We start from the raw sequence: 13083 nt of genomic DNA, 5'->3' as shown, positions 1-13083 counted from the left end.
AGTCTCCCTGCAGCTCATTTGTGCCTTTACTCGGTCCAGAGCCGCAATCCTTTCCAGCATCAGGTTCCTCACTATAGGGATGAGGTCCTGAGCAACCACCTCCTTCACTGCCACTTTGACCCATGCTGAGATTTTTTCCAGCACTTCAATCAAATCCTCCATTTTCATCTAGTTAGGTTAAAGGAAAGTGTAAAAAGTTCATCAGTATCCAAAAGCTTAATGATTTTTAATTATTACTTTTTTTAACCTTAAGCTGATTATTTCTTTAAGAAGTAAAATGCTAATGTAAAGAACATCTACTGTTGTGAAGGTCTGACCAGACATGGCCAAAGGCTCATGTTGCTATGGTAACTCAGACACACAGGCAGATAGGAAGACAGAGATACAGAGATTCGTACTCACATTGCTTGGCAGTGTATTCCTCAGCTCTTCAGTTAGAACAGCTGGATTAATCCCAGAGGTGGATACGACTCCACCACTTTTCCCACATGGAGGAGTGTTGAGATCCTCAATCACTGCCTCCTCCACTCTAGTACAGCAAATAGCTGTGGTGAAAGAAACATTTACTTTAAGCATCTATGAGGCAGAGACTAATGATGCACATAAGCAAATGTCACTAAAAACATAAATTGTGGAAAATTATAGTTATGAATAAATAACCTCATAATGCATCACGTTTTGGTAACATGTAATCACGCTAAATCTCACCTGAAAACCATCTGCTACGGTCTTTCTTTGCCTGCTTGTTTTTCACGCTGGGGGCCGACACATCACAGCCCTCAGGAAGCTCTTCTGCTGGCCCAGCTTTCTTAGACTGTAGTAGAGAAAAAGAAGAAAAAATGAGTTTCATGATGACTATCGCAGGGGTTCTCAACTGGTCTCAGCCCGGGACCCACTTCCCCCCCCCCCCCCCCCCCCCATTGTCATTAAGTCGCGACCCACTTTTTAAAAAAAGTTGTCAGTTGCCGTACACCATGCACTTTATGTAATACAACTTGTTTGGTGGTCTTATGAAGGACCGTTTATAAGCTATTGAAATTATTACAAAAAACAGTATGCAGTGCTCTGGGGCCTTCACGACCGCCACTTGCGTCTGTGTTAAGGTCATTTGTAGACGGTGCCTTAGACGTTGCAGTGGTGAAAGTTGCACATTTAAAATACGTCTATTCCTGACGTAAACAAAGTTGTAGATGTTTATCTTGGTTGCCAGAAACAATAATTTTATTATAGCACTTTTGCTAATACTGTCTTAGTTATTGAAGAAAGAATTCCGAATATTCGAACGTGAAACAAACTTTACTGAAGTTTCCTAGTATGCATACGAGTGACTTTTGATCCCATTAAAATTAACTTAAAATTATGTACAGTTATAAAGAAGTGTGTCCTCTTTGGGTCCGACAGAGATGTAGACTGTGTGGGAAAAAATGCGATATTTTTCGCTTGGCCATTTTCAACGCTTAGTGCTAAAGTTTCAGCTCCGTTTTGCGAGTCATGCTGGTGATCGGATTCCTGCATTTGTTGATGGGCAGAGACGAACACGTGAGCGGGAGCTGGAGTCTATCGTTTAACTTTTAAAATACAAACTCAAAAGAAAAGGATGGATATTTTTCCAATTACAAAAAATCCTTACCCATAAAAAAATAATGCTGTCGCCAGTGGCGAGTGAAATAATTATAAAGTAAGCTACATTATGCATTAAACACGTTTCTGTGAAAATACAGGCTGCGGACATACGCGCAGACAGGATAGGGGGAATACGAACATTTCATAATTTGATTTTTTTTCTCAACACCGCTGGACTCTCAATGAGAGAATATTAATCTATCTTAATGACCTCAGATGGTTAATAACCAATATTAATTGGTTACACATCTTAAATGTGATAAGAGGCCGTAAAATGAAGTAACTGGGATGTAACCGGATAATTAATGTTAATGTGAGTCGCCATTTGTGGTCGAAAGCAATTTAGTTCTATTTTTATGCAATATTCTACAATCACTGTTGCTACAAAGCAACTTTAGAGAACTGTCTCGACGAGGAATGTCATTTTCAATAAATAAACTGAGAAGCGGCTCTCTCGAACTTACTCGGACTAAAGTGAGATTATGGAAAAAGCTCAAAGGAACATGAACTTACCCTCATCATTTGTTGATTTGTTGATGATCACTTGGAATAGTCGCACAAGATATCGCTGAACCGCTGTAGTCGCTACTTCAACCTCGGTGACGATCAAACCATCTGTGGTTAAATTAAACACTGTCTGTGGCGACTTTTATAGGTCTCCTGCATTGTGACTTCATATGCCGTGTTGTCGTAGGGACGCAGTTAGATAATAACTAAAACTACTAATTGGCCGTGTTGTCATAGTGACAGTTAGATAATAACTAAAACTACTAATTGGCCGAGTCTTCAAGTGCAAATCACATTGGGCTGGCCCATGTTAATCTCAGTAGTTTGGGCTGGGACATTTATCACACCCACTCTGGCCCTGGACATGTATCAGATCCACTCCGGTGTTATAAAAATCTGTGCTACCCATCGAATGTCCTACTTAGGTATTTTCATGTCAGTGTACAACGTACACCTATAATTTTGCGTTGTCAGCATTCTCTTTTCTCTTGAATTCACAATGACTGTCCATTTATTTTGCCAATTTACTTTTTTGTCAACAATTATTAAATATTTTTGTGAATATCCTCGGAAAGACCTGAGAAATATCACTACTGCTTTGTTTCTAATACGTGGAGGTTCCAAATGTCTGCTAGTCAGTTTGTTTTATCCTTGCCAGCAAATAACTGTGCTCTCTTTTATCATTCCATCCTAAATGGTTTTAGTTGACTGACCTTGAAAATAGCACTTCGACGTTCGTTCAGTTGGGCTATTTTACATTTTGAATCAATTTTATTAAATACAAGTAAATAACCATGAAATGTTAATGACGCTTGCACTCATCGCAGTCATTTCTGCGATACTCAGTTAAACGTGCAATTGAGGAGAAGTGGGACACGATACCTGTTTCTGATAAAGGGGACATACCCAAAGAGCTTCAACAAATCACAGAGGCAAAATCTCAGAAGTCCCTCCAAGTTTCAAATAAAAGGTCAGTAAAGTTCAAACATATGTTAGTCCAAACATGCTTCCAGCATTAATACTGTAGATTTTATGGTCTATATCGGTTCTAGACTGCGTTAACATCGTATTTGGACTGCGCAGACAGATTACATGGAGAAACCTGTGCACTTCACCTGTTCCAAATGCTCAATTCGGATAACCTCATATTAAGGCTCTAACGTTGGAGGATCCGTGGCTCCGTCCGAAATGCCGTGCAGTAGGCATTAGATTTCAATGCATTACGTTCTGCTCAAATCTTAAAGCAGTGCGTTCTTTCAGTAGGCGACTGGGCAGTTTTCATAACCTCGAACATACCACGTCCGTCATTTACCTATGTTATATGATATGGCATATAACGTTATACCACCACAGTTTAAGGACCGCTATTAATTAAAAGCGCCATTCCATATTTGTGTTTTATATAGTTATATTGATTTAGAATCAGCATCAAGACGTCGTCGAGGAATAACAGAGTTACAATAACCATTAACCTCGATTTAGCCTTATTAATAATCCCAAAGCTAGATATATTTATATTTGCAAGGGTTATAATTTTCAAGGGGATAATTTGGCATTTCACTAGCATCACTAAGGTGAGGTGAATCCCCAACTTTGTTATATCAGTGTGACAATTAGGCAACCAAGATTTATAATAAACTAAAATAGAATTAACGTAAAATAATTTGACATACAAACCACTTCTAAACCAAATAAAGTTGGTCAAATCTTTAAAATCAAATCTTTAAATCACAGAAAGTAAAAGTGTCTAAAATTGATGTAAGTGTCATCACCATTGTAGTTTTTATTTTGTGGTTGTACAGGGTGTCCGCCGGGTCTTAAAAAGTACTATAAGTTGATAAATCAATATTGGAAAAATGAAGGCCCTTAAAAAGTATTTAAAAGCCTTAGTCGCGATTTTGGAGTAGGGCCTACTGGATTTTCGTTGATATTTTAGCTTTGCAACAAAAAGTATGCAACTATTAAAAATAAGATGTCCCTTTTTTACATCCGGTTTATGTAAAAACTTTTGGGAATCATTTTCACTATCAGTTCGTTTTTAAATTCTCTATTAAGGCTTTATTTTATTATTTTATTTTTCATACAGAAAATAATTCTGGAAATATAATGTGTCGTTTTGCAAATATAACACACGGCAAAGTGAAGGAAAAAAAACAATAAAATCCAGTCAGCTCGCGCTCTCCAAATACTTGATTAAAAAAACAAAAATGCTTTGGACGGAACGTACACGTACCATAAGGCCCGTTAGGCTTTTTAAAGGTAAAAATGAGTGGACTAAAGAAAAGAAAGTGGGAACTGAGTGCCGAGTGCTTAAAAAGTGTGTTGAGTGGACAACAAAATATTTTTCTCACTGAGCTTTGATCAACGGCTGTATGTGTGATATGCCAAGAAACGGTTGCAGTTTTCAAAGAGTACGAAATCAGCCGTCACTTTGCTACGATGCATGCAGACCATGCTAGCAAGCAGTCAACAGAAGGACGAACGGCTACTGCTCAGAGGTTGGCAGTTTCTCTACTGTGTTATGAAAAAAAAACATGGAAAGTTTGGAGGAGCAATGTGCGCATTTACGCACAGCAGGGGTACAGTAGCTTCATTAACTCACCGTACATCGCTCTCAATTTAAAGAGCCCTTTCTAGTTTCTGCTGCTGGCAGGATATTTAATGCAGTCTGTCTCTCAGGACAATCCGTCCATGTTTTTGCGAGGTTTAAAACAATTAGAAATTATTGAGCTTACACTGTAAAAAAAAAAATCCTAATTTTATGTAAAATAACTGTAAATATTTAATGTATTTTAAAATTTTTTCCAATTGTATGCAAAACTTTGTAAAATTACAGACATTTGTAATTTGACAAAATGTCTTTTATTTTAAGTATTATGACAATAATTACAAGTTACATGCTTTTCTCGTTTTTTTACGGAAATAATACACTATTATTTATACGGTATTTTTCTGCTTTCTTAAATTATATACAGATTCATGTATAATTACAGCAATTATCTGCAATTAAACATTCGGTTGATTATATAAAGGTTTATGTCTGTAAGAACTAAAACGTTTTTTTCTCTGTCATTTTAATCAAAATCTTATGTCTTTTGGCACTGCTGGTTTAAACATGATTTTCAATGTCAGAAATGAATGTGGCTTACATGTATCAATACTCGTATTTTGATTGTTAGGCGTCCTCGTAATTCAGAGGATCCATTGATGTTCAGGAGAAAAATGAACAAAATATATAGGTTCGGACATATTAATTTGCCACAGAACGTGATGGTAATTGAAAATAATTTCTGCAGTTGAAAATGCTCATTTTTATGATGCCTACAGAATGAAGAGTGACTTCCTAATGTCAGTTCAGACATTAGATTTTTACATTGGCATATCTAAAGTATGTAACTGTAGTAATGGCTGTAGGAGATTTCTGTTGATTGTTCCATCTCTATTGATGTCTGTTCTCATTTTAGTTCTTGTGCAGTCAATGGCAATAGAAAATGGCAGTTTGTTTGGGCGCTGGACTTTTAAAAGAAACATTTCTAAACACTGGGTCTATACTTGAACATAACCAAGGAAATAACCTGTAACACACTGAGAGACAGATGAACTGATATACTGGTAGACGTACATTGTAATGGAACAGGCTTTTAAACTTAAAAATGTGTGTGCCTATAGTTACACACTGGAATAAAAACACAAGTTGAACAACCACTTAAATATAAATGTTATCTCTAGGCTAGGGGCATAAACGTGATTTGAGCTCATTGCTTTTAACCATAATTGGTTAATCTGACTGTCATTCAGGAAACTGGCCAATGACAACTGTTTGCGCCTCTCAGGTCATGTTTGAAAATTTCAGTGTGTGCTGATGGTCAGCCTACGAGCTGTGGTGGCTAGCTAGCTACCTGGATTATTTTACATCTACCTGCCAAATTATTATTTTGAGCGGATTATCGTTGGATGATTCAACAAAATAAGATGGAAACGGGGCACAGAGGAAGAAAATTTAAGTGAAGCATTATTGGTGACATCAGGTAAGAAAACGTCCTTACTTTATGTAAGCCAACGTTAGCTAGTTAACTAGCTAGTTAGCCCAGTTTAAAAACACATTTCACGTGAATGTTTCATTTGATAAAGATGAAAACAATAAAATATTAATATCTAATATTTTCCGATGCTTTAAAATACTTTAACCTTATACTGCAGATTCGCACGCCTGGTGGCCATTTTTAACATTTTTGACATAGTTCACATTAAAACTAGATATCTCAAGTTGTACATATAGGAAAATTATCATTCATGGCTCAAACTGAAGTAGGCAGTTGGGGGAACATATTAATACACTTCAATATCATATTCACATAATTTGGTTTATTTTAGAGCCTCTATTGCAGATGCTAATATGCCAGGAATGTCACAAATGCTGACTTGAACTTGAACATGACTGGAATGTATATTCACATAGTTATTCAAATGTGGTATCAGAAATTACAATAAATTTCGCTAGGGTCTTTTCTAACAACACAGAAAAAATGGAGCAAATCCATGCAAGCATTGAAAAGTTATTCAGCTTTATCCAAGGTATGTCAAGTGCACCACACCCATGTCTAAATATGCCACACCCGACACACACCATTAGCCAACTAAGCTAACATGCCAACAAATTCCTTACACGAAACCGAGGAGCTACGACAAACAACAATGCTGCACATATTACAGCAAGACCAGAAAATTCCAATGACTAAATTTCATGTCCAAATATGAACGTTATGATATCATATTTATGTCCAATATAGTCCGACAGCATAAGCTAGGTTACCGTAGCCAACTCCGGTAGCATCCGACACGATACAGAGTGCTGCAGCACTCAAACGCTCTAAAACTGTTTATAATCTAACGCTTAGTTAATGTTTAGTATTAGAATATATATTTTGTACAATATCGCTTATGAAAAATTATCCATTGTTACTCACAGTACGTAGAATCGCGTCGTAGCCGGTGTACCGTCTCACTTCCGGGTTGGCGAAAATTCCGAAAATTGCTCATATATTCCACACAAAGTAATCCGTTTATGTTCAAAAGTATCCACAATCCGCATAAAAACGAACAAAATAATCCATGGCTGCTTCAGTTTCGCCGAACAGTGTGTTCTGGGGAGCTTAGCTTAGGTTAGCAAAGGGTTAGCTTATGTTGCTATGCTAGCGGCCGAAATTGGAAATGAAGCGCCAGTTTCCGAGGGCTCAATTTAAAAATATACTTGACCAATCATGTCATATGAGGGCTGGTTAGCTTCGGAAGGATGTACACTATTGGTTAGAACAGCTTTCAATCACTTCTGAGGCGCCAGCTTGTCTCTGTGGGCTTATTGGTTCACCCTCCCCCCCTCCCCTTCGCACCTCGCCGTGGGAGAGGTTGTAAAACCTGTCATTCAAAGTCACTACCCCACTTTAGACCAATAAAAACCACTCAAATCAAAGCAGAACCGCTGCAGCTTTGTAATGAGGGGTCAAATCAGCGTTAAGAATGCTTCTGTGACGCTTAGGGGGCAGATTTGTCGGAGTGTCTCATTCAGGAAGCGGATTTTGGAAAATTTTGCAGTGAGGTGAGCAAGCTTTTTAAGGTACTTAACCACAACGGATCTACGCTGTTAAGGTCTTAAATTAAAGCCTTATTAGTAAACGATTTTTAGGTGACAAAACATTAAGACATTTCACAACATAAATATGTTTTGTAAACGGATATGTCGGGAGACCCCCTCGCGGGGTGCACTTTTGTGGTCAACTTCAAAGCCGGATATCTCGCGATCGGCTGCACGTAGACGGCTGAAACTCGGTAGGCATGTAGATGGGATAGGAAATTTTGATTTAAGCGCTTTTGTTCGGAGATTCATTAATGTTTAATATGTTTTATATCGCCGTAAAGGAGCTGGGCCCGCCGGCGGGCCCACTAGGGGGCGCTTCTGCATAATAGTTAATTCGGTCACTGTTAAATACATAATGGGTTAAATAATGCTCTATGCGGTAATCAAGTCTTTGTTATAAGGTTCATTGAACATAACTAAATCTAGCGACAGCTAGTTCCTCAAATTCGGTCTCGGTCTCATCGGACGTAATTTCTACATTTTTAGCACTCTGGATCTGTATTTTGAGTGGCAGACATTAATGGGGTTTAAAAAATCCGCCTCCATCACGTTCTGCGTGGCTGAATATTGTACCGTCCGCCAATGGGCAGCGACGAGGGGTGGAGTCTACAGGCCTCCCAGCAGGACCCGCGGTGAGTTCCCTGTTTCCCTGGATGTGTGTTGTATGTGTTAGTGTTCCCCCTCCCTTTTCCCATTAGAATCAGTGTATTTGGCACTTGTTTATGCTTTTAGCGTGTTGCTTATAAAATAACAGTTCGCTAACATTGGTGTCATGATTCATTCTGGTCCTTCTGACTCAACACCGTTACAATATGTAATGAATATGAATAGACTTAAAACTGCAGCATTTTTTTTGTCGAAACCTTTCCAGATTAATGGAGGAAATCCTATGCAATTAAAATTCATGTTGCTGCTGGACCACTTCTCAGTTAAGCTAATGCAGATCTGCACTGAAGAAAGAAAGGGTGAAGGAGACCAGGTATGGTTTGTGTAAAAAATTAAAACACCATTATTGGGATCATTGTGAAGATTTTGTCCATTGCATTTTTACCCTTAGGGAATAAATATGCTTTTCTCATATGTTAAATATGTAAAGCAAAAAAATTATATGCACCAAGTTTGGCCTACATTTTGTTTACTGTACAGAGCTACAGCGCAACACAGCCCAGAGCAGGAGCGCAACACAGCCCAGAGCAGGAGCGCAACACAGCCCAGAGCAGGAGCATCACAGCCTAGCTCACAGTACAAATCAATCTGGCCATTATGTTGAGGTGAGTGGCTCTCCCTGCTGCATCACTACACTGGATCTTCAGGATCTGCCACCTCCTGAATCCCTCTTCACTGTTTATGTGTTTTCCAAGATTAAGTGCTATCATTGTCATGATTCAACATAACACAGAAGTGTGATCCCTTTTTGAAATGGCTTTGCTATATATTTGTACTATAATATTTGTTATGTTATTGGCACAAAATTAACAGCAGCTAACTTTGGATTTTGTCTGCAACTTTTTAACAGGCAGACTTCAGCTTTTCACTCCTGAGAGGCCAATGACCAGATCCTGCAGATTTCTTCTCTGCAACATACGGAGAATACAACCCTTTCTTTCACAGGGAGCTACCCAGGTGCTTTTACAGTCTCTCATCATCTCAAAGCTGGACTACTGCAACTGCTTACTTACGGATCTTTCTCTATGGGTCATCAGACCTCTACAAACTGATCCAGAATGCAGCAGCATGACTGGTCTTCAATCTCCCCAAGTTCACATGTCACTCCAGTGCTGCATTCTCTTTACTGCCTTCCAGTAGCTGCATACATCAGATCTAAAACCTCGATGCTTGCTTGCAAAGCCAAAAATGGACCAACCCCTCCCTACATGATGGCCATGGTCAAAGCCCCATCCAAACCTTGAGTACTTTGAACCTCAAGTACGGCTTGGCTTAAAACGCCATGCTTAAAGTCTCACAGAAAACAAACTTCAAGACCTGTCCTGGCTCCGAGATAGTGGAATGAGCTTCCATTGACTGTCCAGACTGCAGAGTCCTTAGCAGTCTTCAAATGACTGAAGACTCATCTGTAGAACAGACTAAATCTCTAGCACTTGTCATAGTTGTTTCCGTTGTATGATATAGTACCTATGTGAGTTTGCATTTCTTGTAGGTATCCATTTTAATTTCTGTAGTTTAGCAATATTCAGCCTATGTTTTTGTGTACTTCTAGGTATTTGCATTGATTTCTGTAGTTTAGTAGTATTCTGGTTCGAGGGTATCTTGAATTCTGACCTATCTATGTACTATTTAGAATTAATTCTGTGAACAGATGGCAAAGCACTTCGTAAGGCGCTCTGGATAAGAGTGTCTGCTAAATGTCCTACATGTAAATGAGAAGGAGTGTATCTTTCATGTCACATCAGTGTTATGTGTTTGTAGTTGTGTTCAGGCTACTGATATTGGTGATGGAGAAAGACACTGAGTACAGTCCTGGGGATTTAAATGATTAAAAGTGATGATAGAGGACATTGAGGTGCTCAACATTGGTATAATATACTTTTTCATTTGTATAAAATAACTTTGCAGTTTGCATTCCACATTTGAGTTTGTCCTGGAAGTCACGATGAATATGGACAGGAAAAATCTGTAAAATTACGGTACTTCTCTGCAGAACTTTTTGTGCTGTCACTTTATTGAAAGTGCTTAATTGTACTAATTCAGGGAAAAGTTGTAAAATAAAGGTATTTCTCTGCAAAACTATTAGTGCTGTCACTTTATTGAAAGTGTTTAATTGTAATAATTTAGGGAAAAGTTGTAAAATAAAGGTATTTCTCTGCAAAACTTTTAGTACTGTCACTTTATTGAAAGTGCTTAATTGTAATAATTCAGGGAAAAGTTGTAAAATAACAATATTTCTCTGCAAAAATATTAGTGCTGTCACTTTATTAAAAGTGCTAAATCATAATAATCCAGGAAAAATCTGTAAAATAACGGTATTTCTGCAGAATGTTTAATGAATTTTTCTGTAAATTTATTGTTTTTCCACTTAATTTAAATCAGGGTTTTTTACTTTAAAATTAAAGTTTTTGTTTGGCAGCCGCTGCTGCCAGTCGTTTACCGTTTTTTTACGATTTTTTTTTAGTGTACTGTGCTCCGTTGGTAGTATTGCCAGTGAAATGATATGCCACTACTTGCTTCCACCGTGTTTGTGTTTCCAGCCAGCATAAAGACACAAGCATGCTACTCCTGTGTGACCTGGCAAAGTCACATCACCGTAGAGTTTGCCGGTAAGCATATGCAACTCCACACTTGGTGTGATTGCCATTTCATCCAAGGTCAACACACATTCCCGTTCAATCTCTGTCAACCCATCTACCTTCAGTTTAAGGAAATCAAACACCTCTGTCAGCACACCAGGCTCAAATCTAACGCATTGTATCCTTCTCTGTAGGGTTCTTATTCCTGGCAGGGGAATTTGCAGTTCCTGCAGGGTCTTGTAACCTGTCCCACCAGCAGTAAAGCCAATTTTCAACGCCTTCTTAATTGTCTCATTGCTCTATTTCATCCCTTTTGTGGTTAGTCTGCCTAATGCTTTCATTTGATCTTTTGAAAACGTTTTCTTAAGTTTTGTGTCCCTAACTTTCAGTGTCTCTTGAGAGTGGCATTTTCCTTCCTTATTTTTTGTAGTGCTGCCTTTGTTTTCCTCATGATTCTTTCTTGTCTCTTTAATTTTTTCAATAGCTCTGATTGGCTGGCTTCTGGCTGATGGTTATGCTGACTGGCTGCTGGCTCACTGGGTTGTATTAGCTCTCCCTGTCTCTCCTCACTAGCCATGTTCTCTCTTTGTTCAATCTCACTTTCCCTTCTCTCTGTATCCTCATCCCTTATTTCCTCAGTTTTTGAAACTGCTGGATATAAAAGACATATACTATTTACTGTGATTACCTTTTAAATATTCTATCACTTAAAGAAATAATATAATTATTAGGAGTTCATACTTATTATACCTGGGTCACTTCTAACACTATAGCTATGATCAGCAGCTGTGGGCCCTGTCTTTACAGGTCCAGTGGTGCATCGTAGTGCAGGGGGCTTCCTCTTTCTGAGTGCGGGGCGATGCACAAAAATGGTGGGAACAGCATCTGCTCTCAGCCTGGTCTTGCCCTGTTTGGTTCTGATGAACTGCTCTGCCTCAAAATGTGCCTGCAGAGTGATGTGAGTTTACTCCTCACGCATGACAACTCAGTTTTGTCTACCCATATACATATCCCATAGTGGGTGAATACACAGTATTAGAGAACACTTACTGGATATGTATACACTCATTACACATATAAAAAACAACCAAGGCTGTGCAACAAGTTCAAATTCATATCACATCAATACTCATAATAATCATTTTCTCCTGTCTTTTTCTCCTCTCTCTCTTTAAGCCAAAGAACCATAGGGGATTCAATGGAGCCTGCAACTAGATAGCACCCTCACCCTGCACCCGAGTCTGTCTGGAGTCTTTGATTTTTTTTGTTCACTATTCTGTATTTTAATAAATCAGGCATTAAGCTTTCCAATAGTGTGTTTATTGTGAAAAGTGCCAATGGAGTGTTTGATGATTACTTCAATTTTTTTTTTGCTATTCTAATCTTTAGTGAGGGTAAAATTGCTCCTGGTGAGTTGAGCCAACCATTTTTTTCTCCTCTCAGTATCAGTGGGGAAACCATACATTTTTGCTCCTTTCTCGGATCGATTGGAGCATCCCCATGCAGCACAGCAAACCATGGTGGACACTACACTAACAACACGGAGGAAAGGACACACAAAAACTGCTTGACATGATATTCATATTTGAGATTATTAGAGATTTATTTCATGAATTCATTGCTGTAAATAAGTGTGTATTAAAAAGACAAGCTATATATAAATTATCAATGTATTTTAACATGTCATATACCGTCTGGATGTAAATGTAATGTGTTTTAATGTACCCTTTTAAAGCAGATTTCTGCACAATGAAGTCAAAGAATTTCCTTCTGTCGTATCTGAAAGTCAGAAAATGTACGTTAGTCATTTAGATTACTTAGGTCCCCAATACCACGGGATTACAGAAATCACCATGATTTAAAGATATGTTAATGTTGGAAAATTAATCTGATCTGAATTTCTCACCCCTTCCTGTCCCTCTAAATATATAAATGAACGTAATATATAACAATTATAAAACAATCAAAGCATTAAACAGCAATGTGCTCTCACATTAGCCTAAATTTGCTCGCTATAAGGTCACAATAATCCTCAAATCGTGGTTCTGTCTCTGTGTTTATACGCTCAGATTG

At 38.2% G+C, this 13083-nt stretch overlaps 1 long non-coding RNA gene across 1 annotated transcript; it reads left to right on the top strand.

Annotated features, from left to right (window-relative positions):
• The first annotated feature begins 11770 nt into the window (after nt 1-11770).
• LOC143496519 (uncharacterized) lies at nt 11771-12317 on the top strand. The gene is made up of 2 exons (XR_013125629.1): nt 11771-11968; nt 12187-12317. It is a non-coding gene; the product is annotated as an uncharacterized LOC143496519 (long non-coding RNA).
• The last annotated feature ends 766 nt before the right edge of the window (nt 12318-13083 follow it).

This window comes from Brachyhypopomus gauderio, unplaced genomic scaffold (assembly GCF_052324685.1).
Source record: "Brachyhypopomus gauderio isolate BG-103 unplaced genomic scaffold, BGAUD_0.2 sc96, whole genome shotgun sequence".
NCBI classification, from domain to species: Eukaryota; Metazoa; Chordata; class Actinopteri; order Gymnotiformes; family Hypopomidae; genus Brachyhypopomus; species Brachyhypopomus gauderio.
The sequence above is the reverse complement of the archived record's forward strand: the minus strand, read 5'-3'. Positions and strand labels throughout refer to the sequence as shown.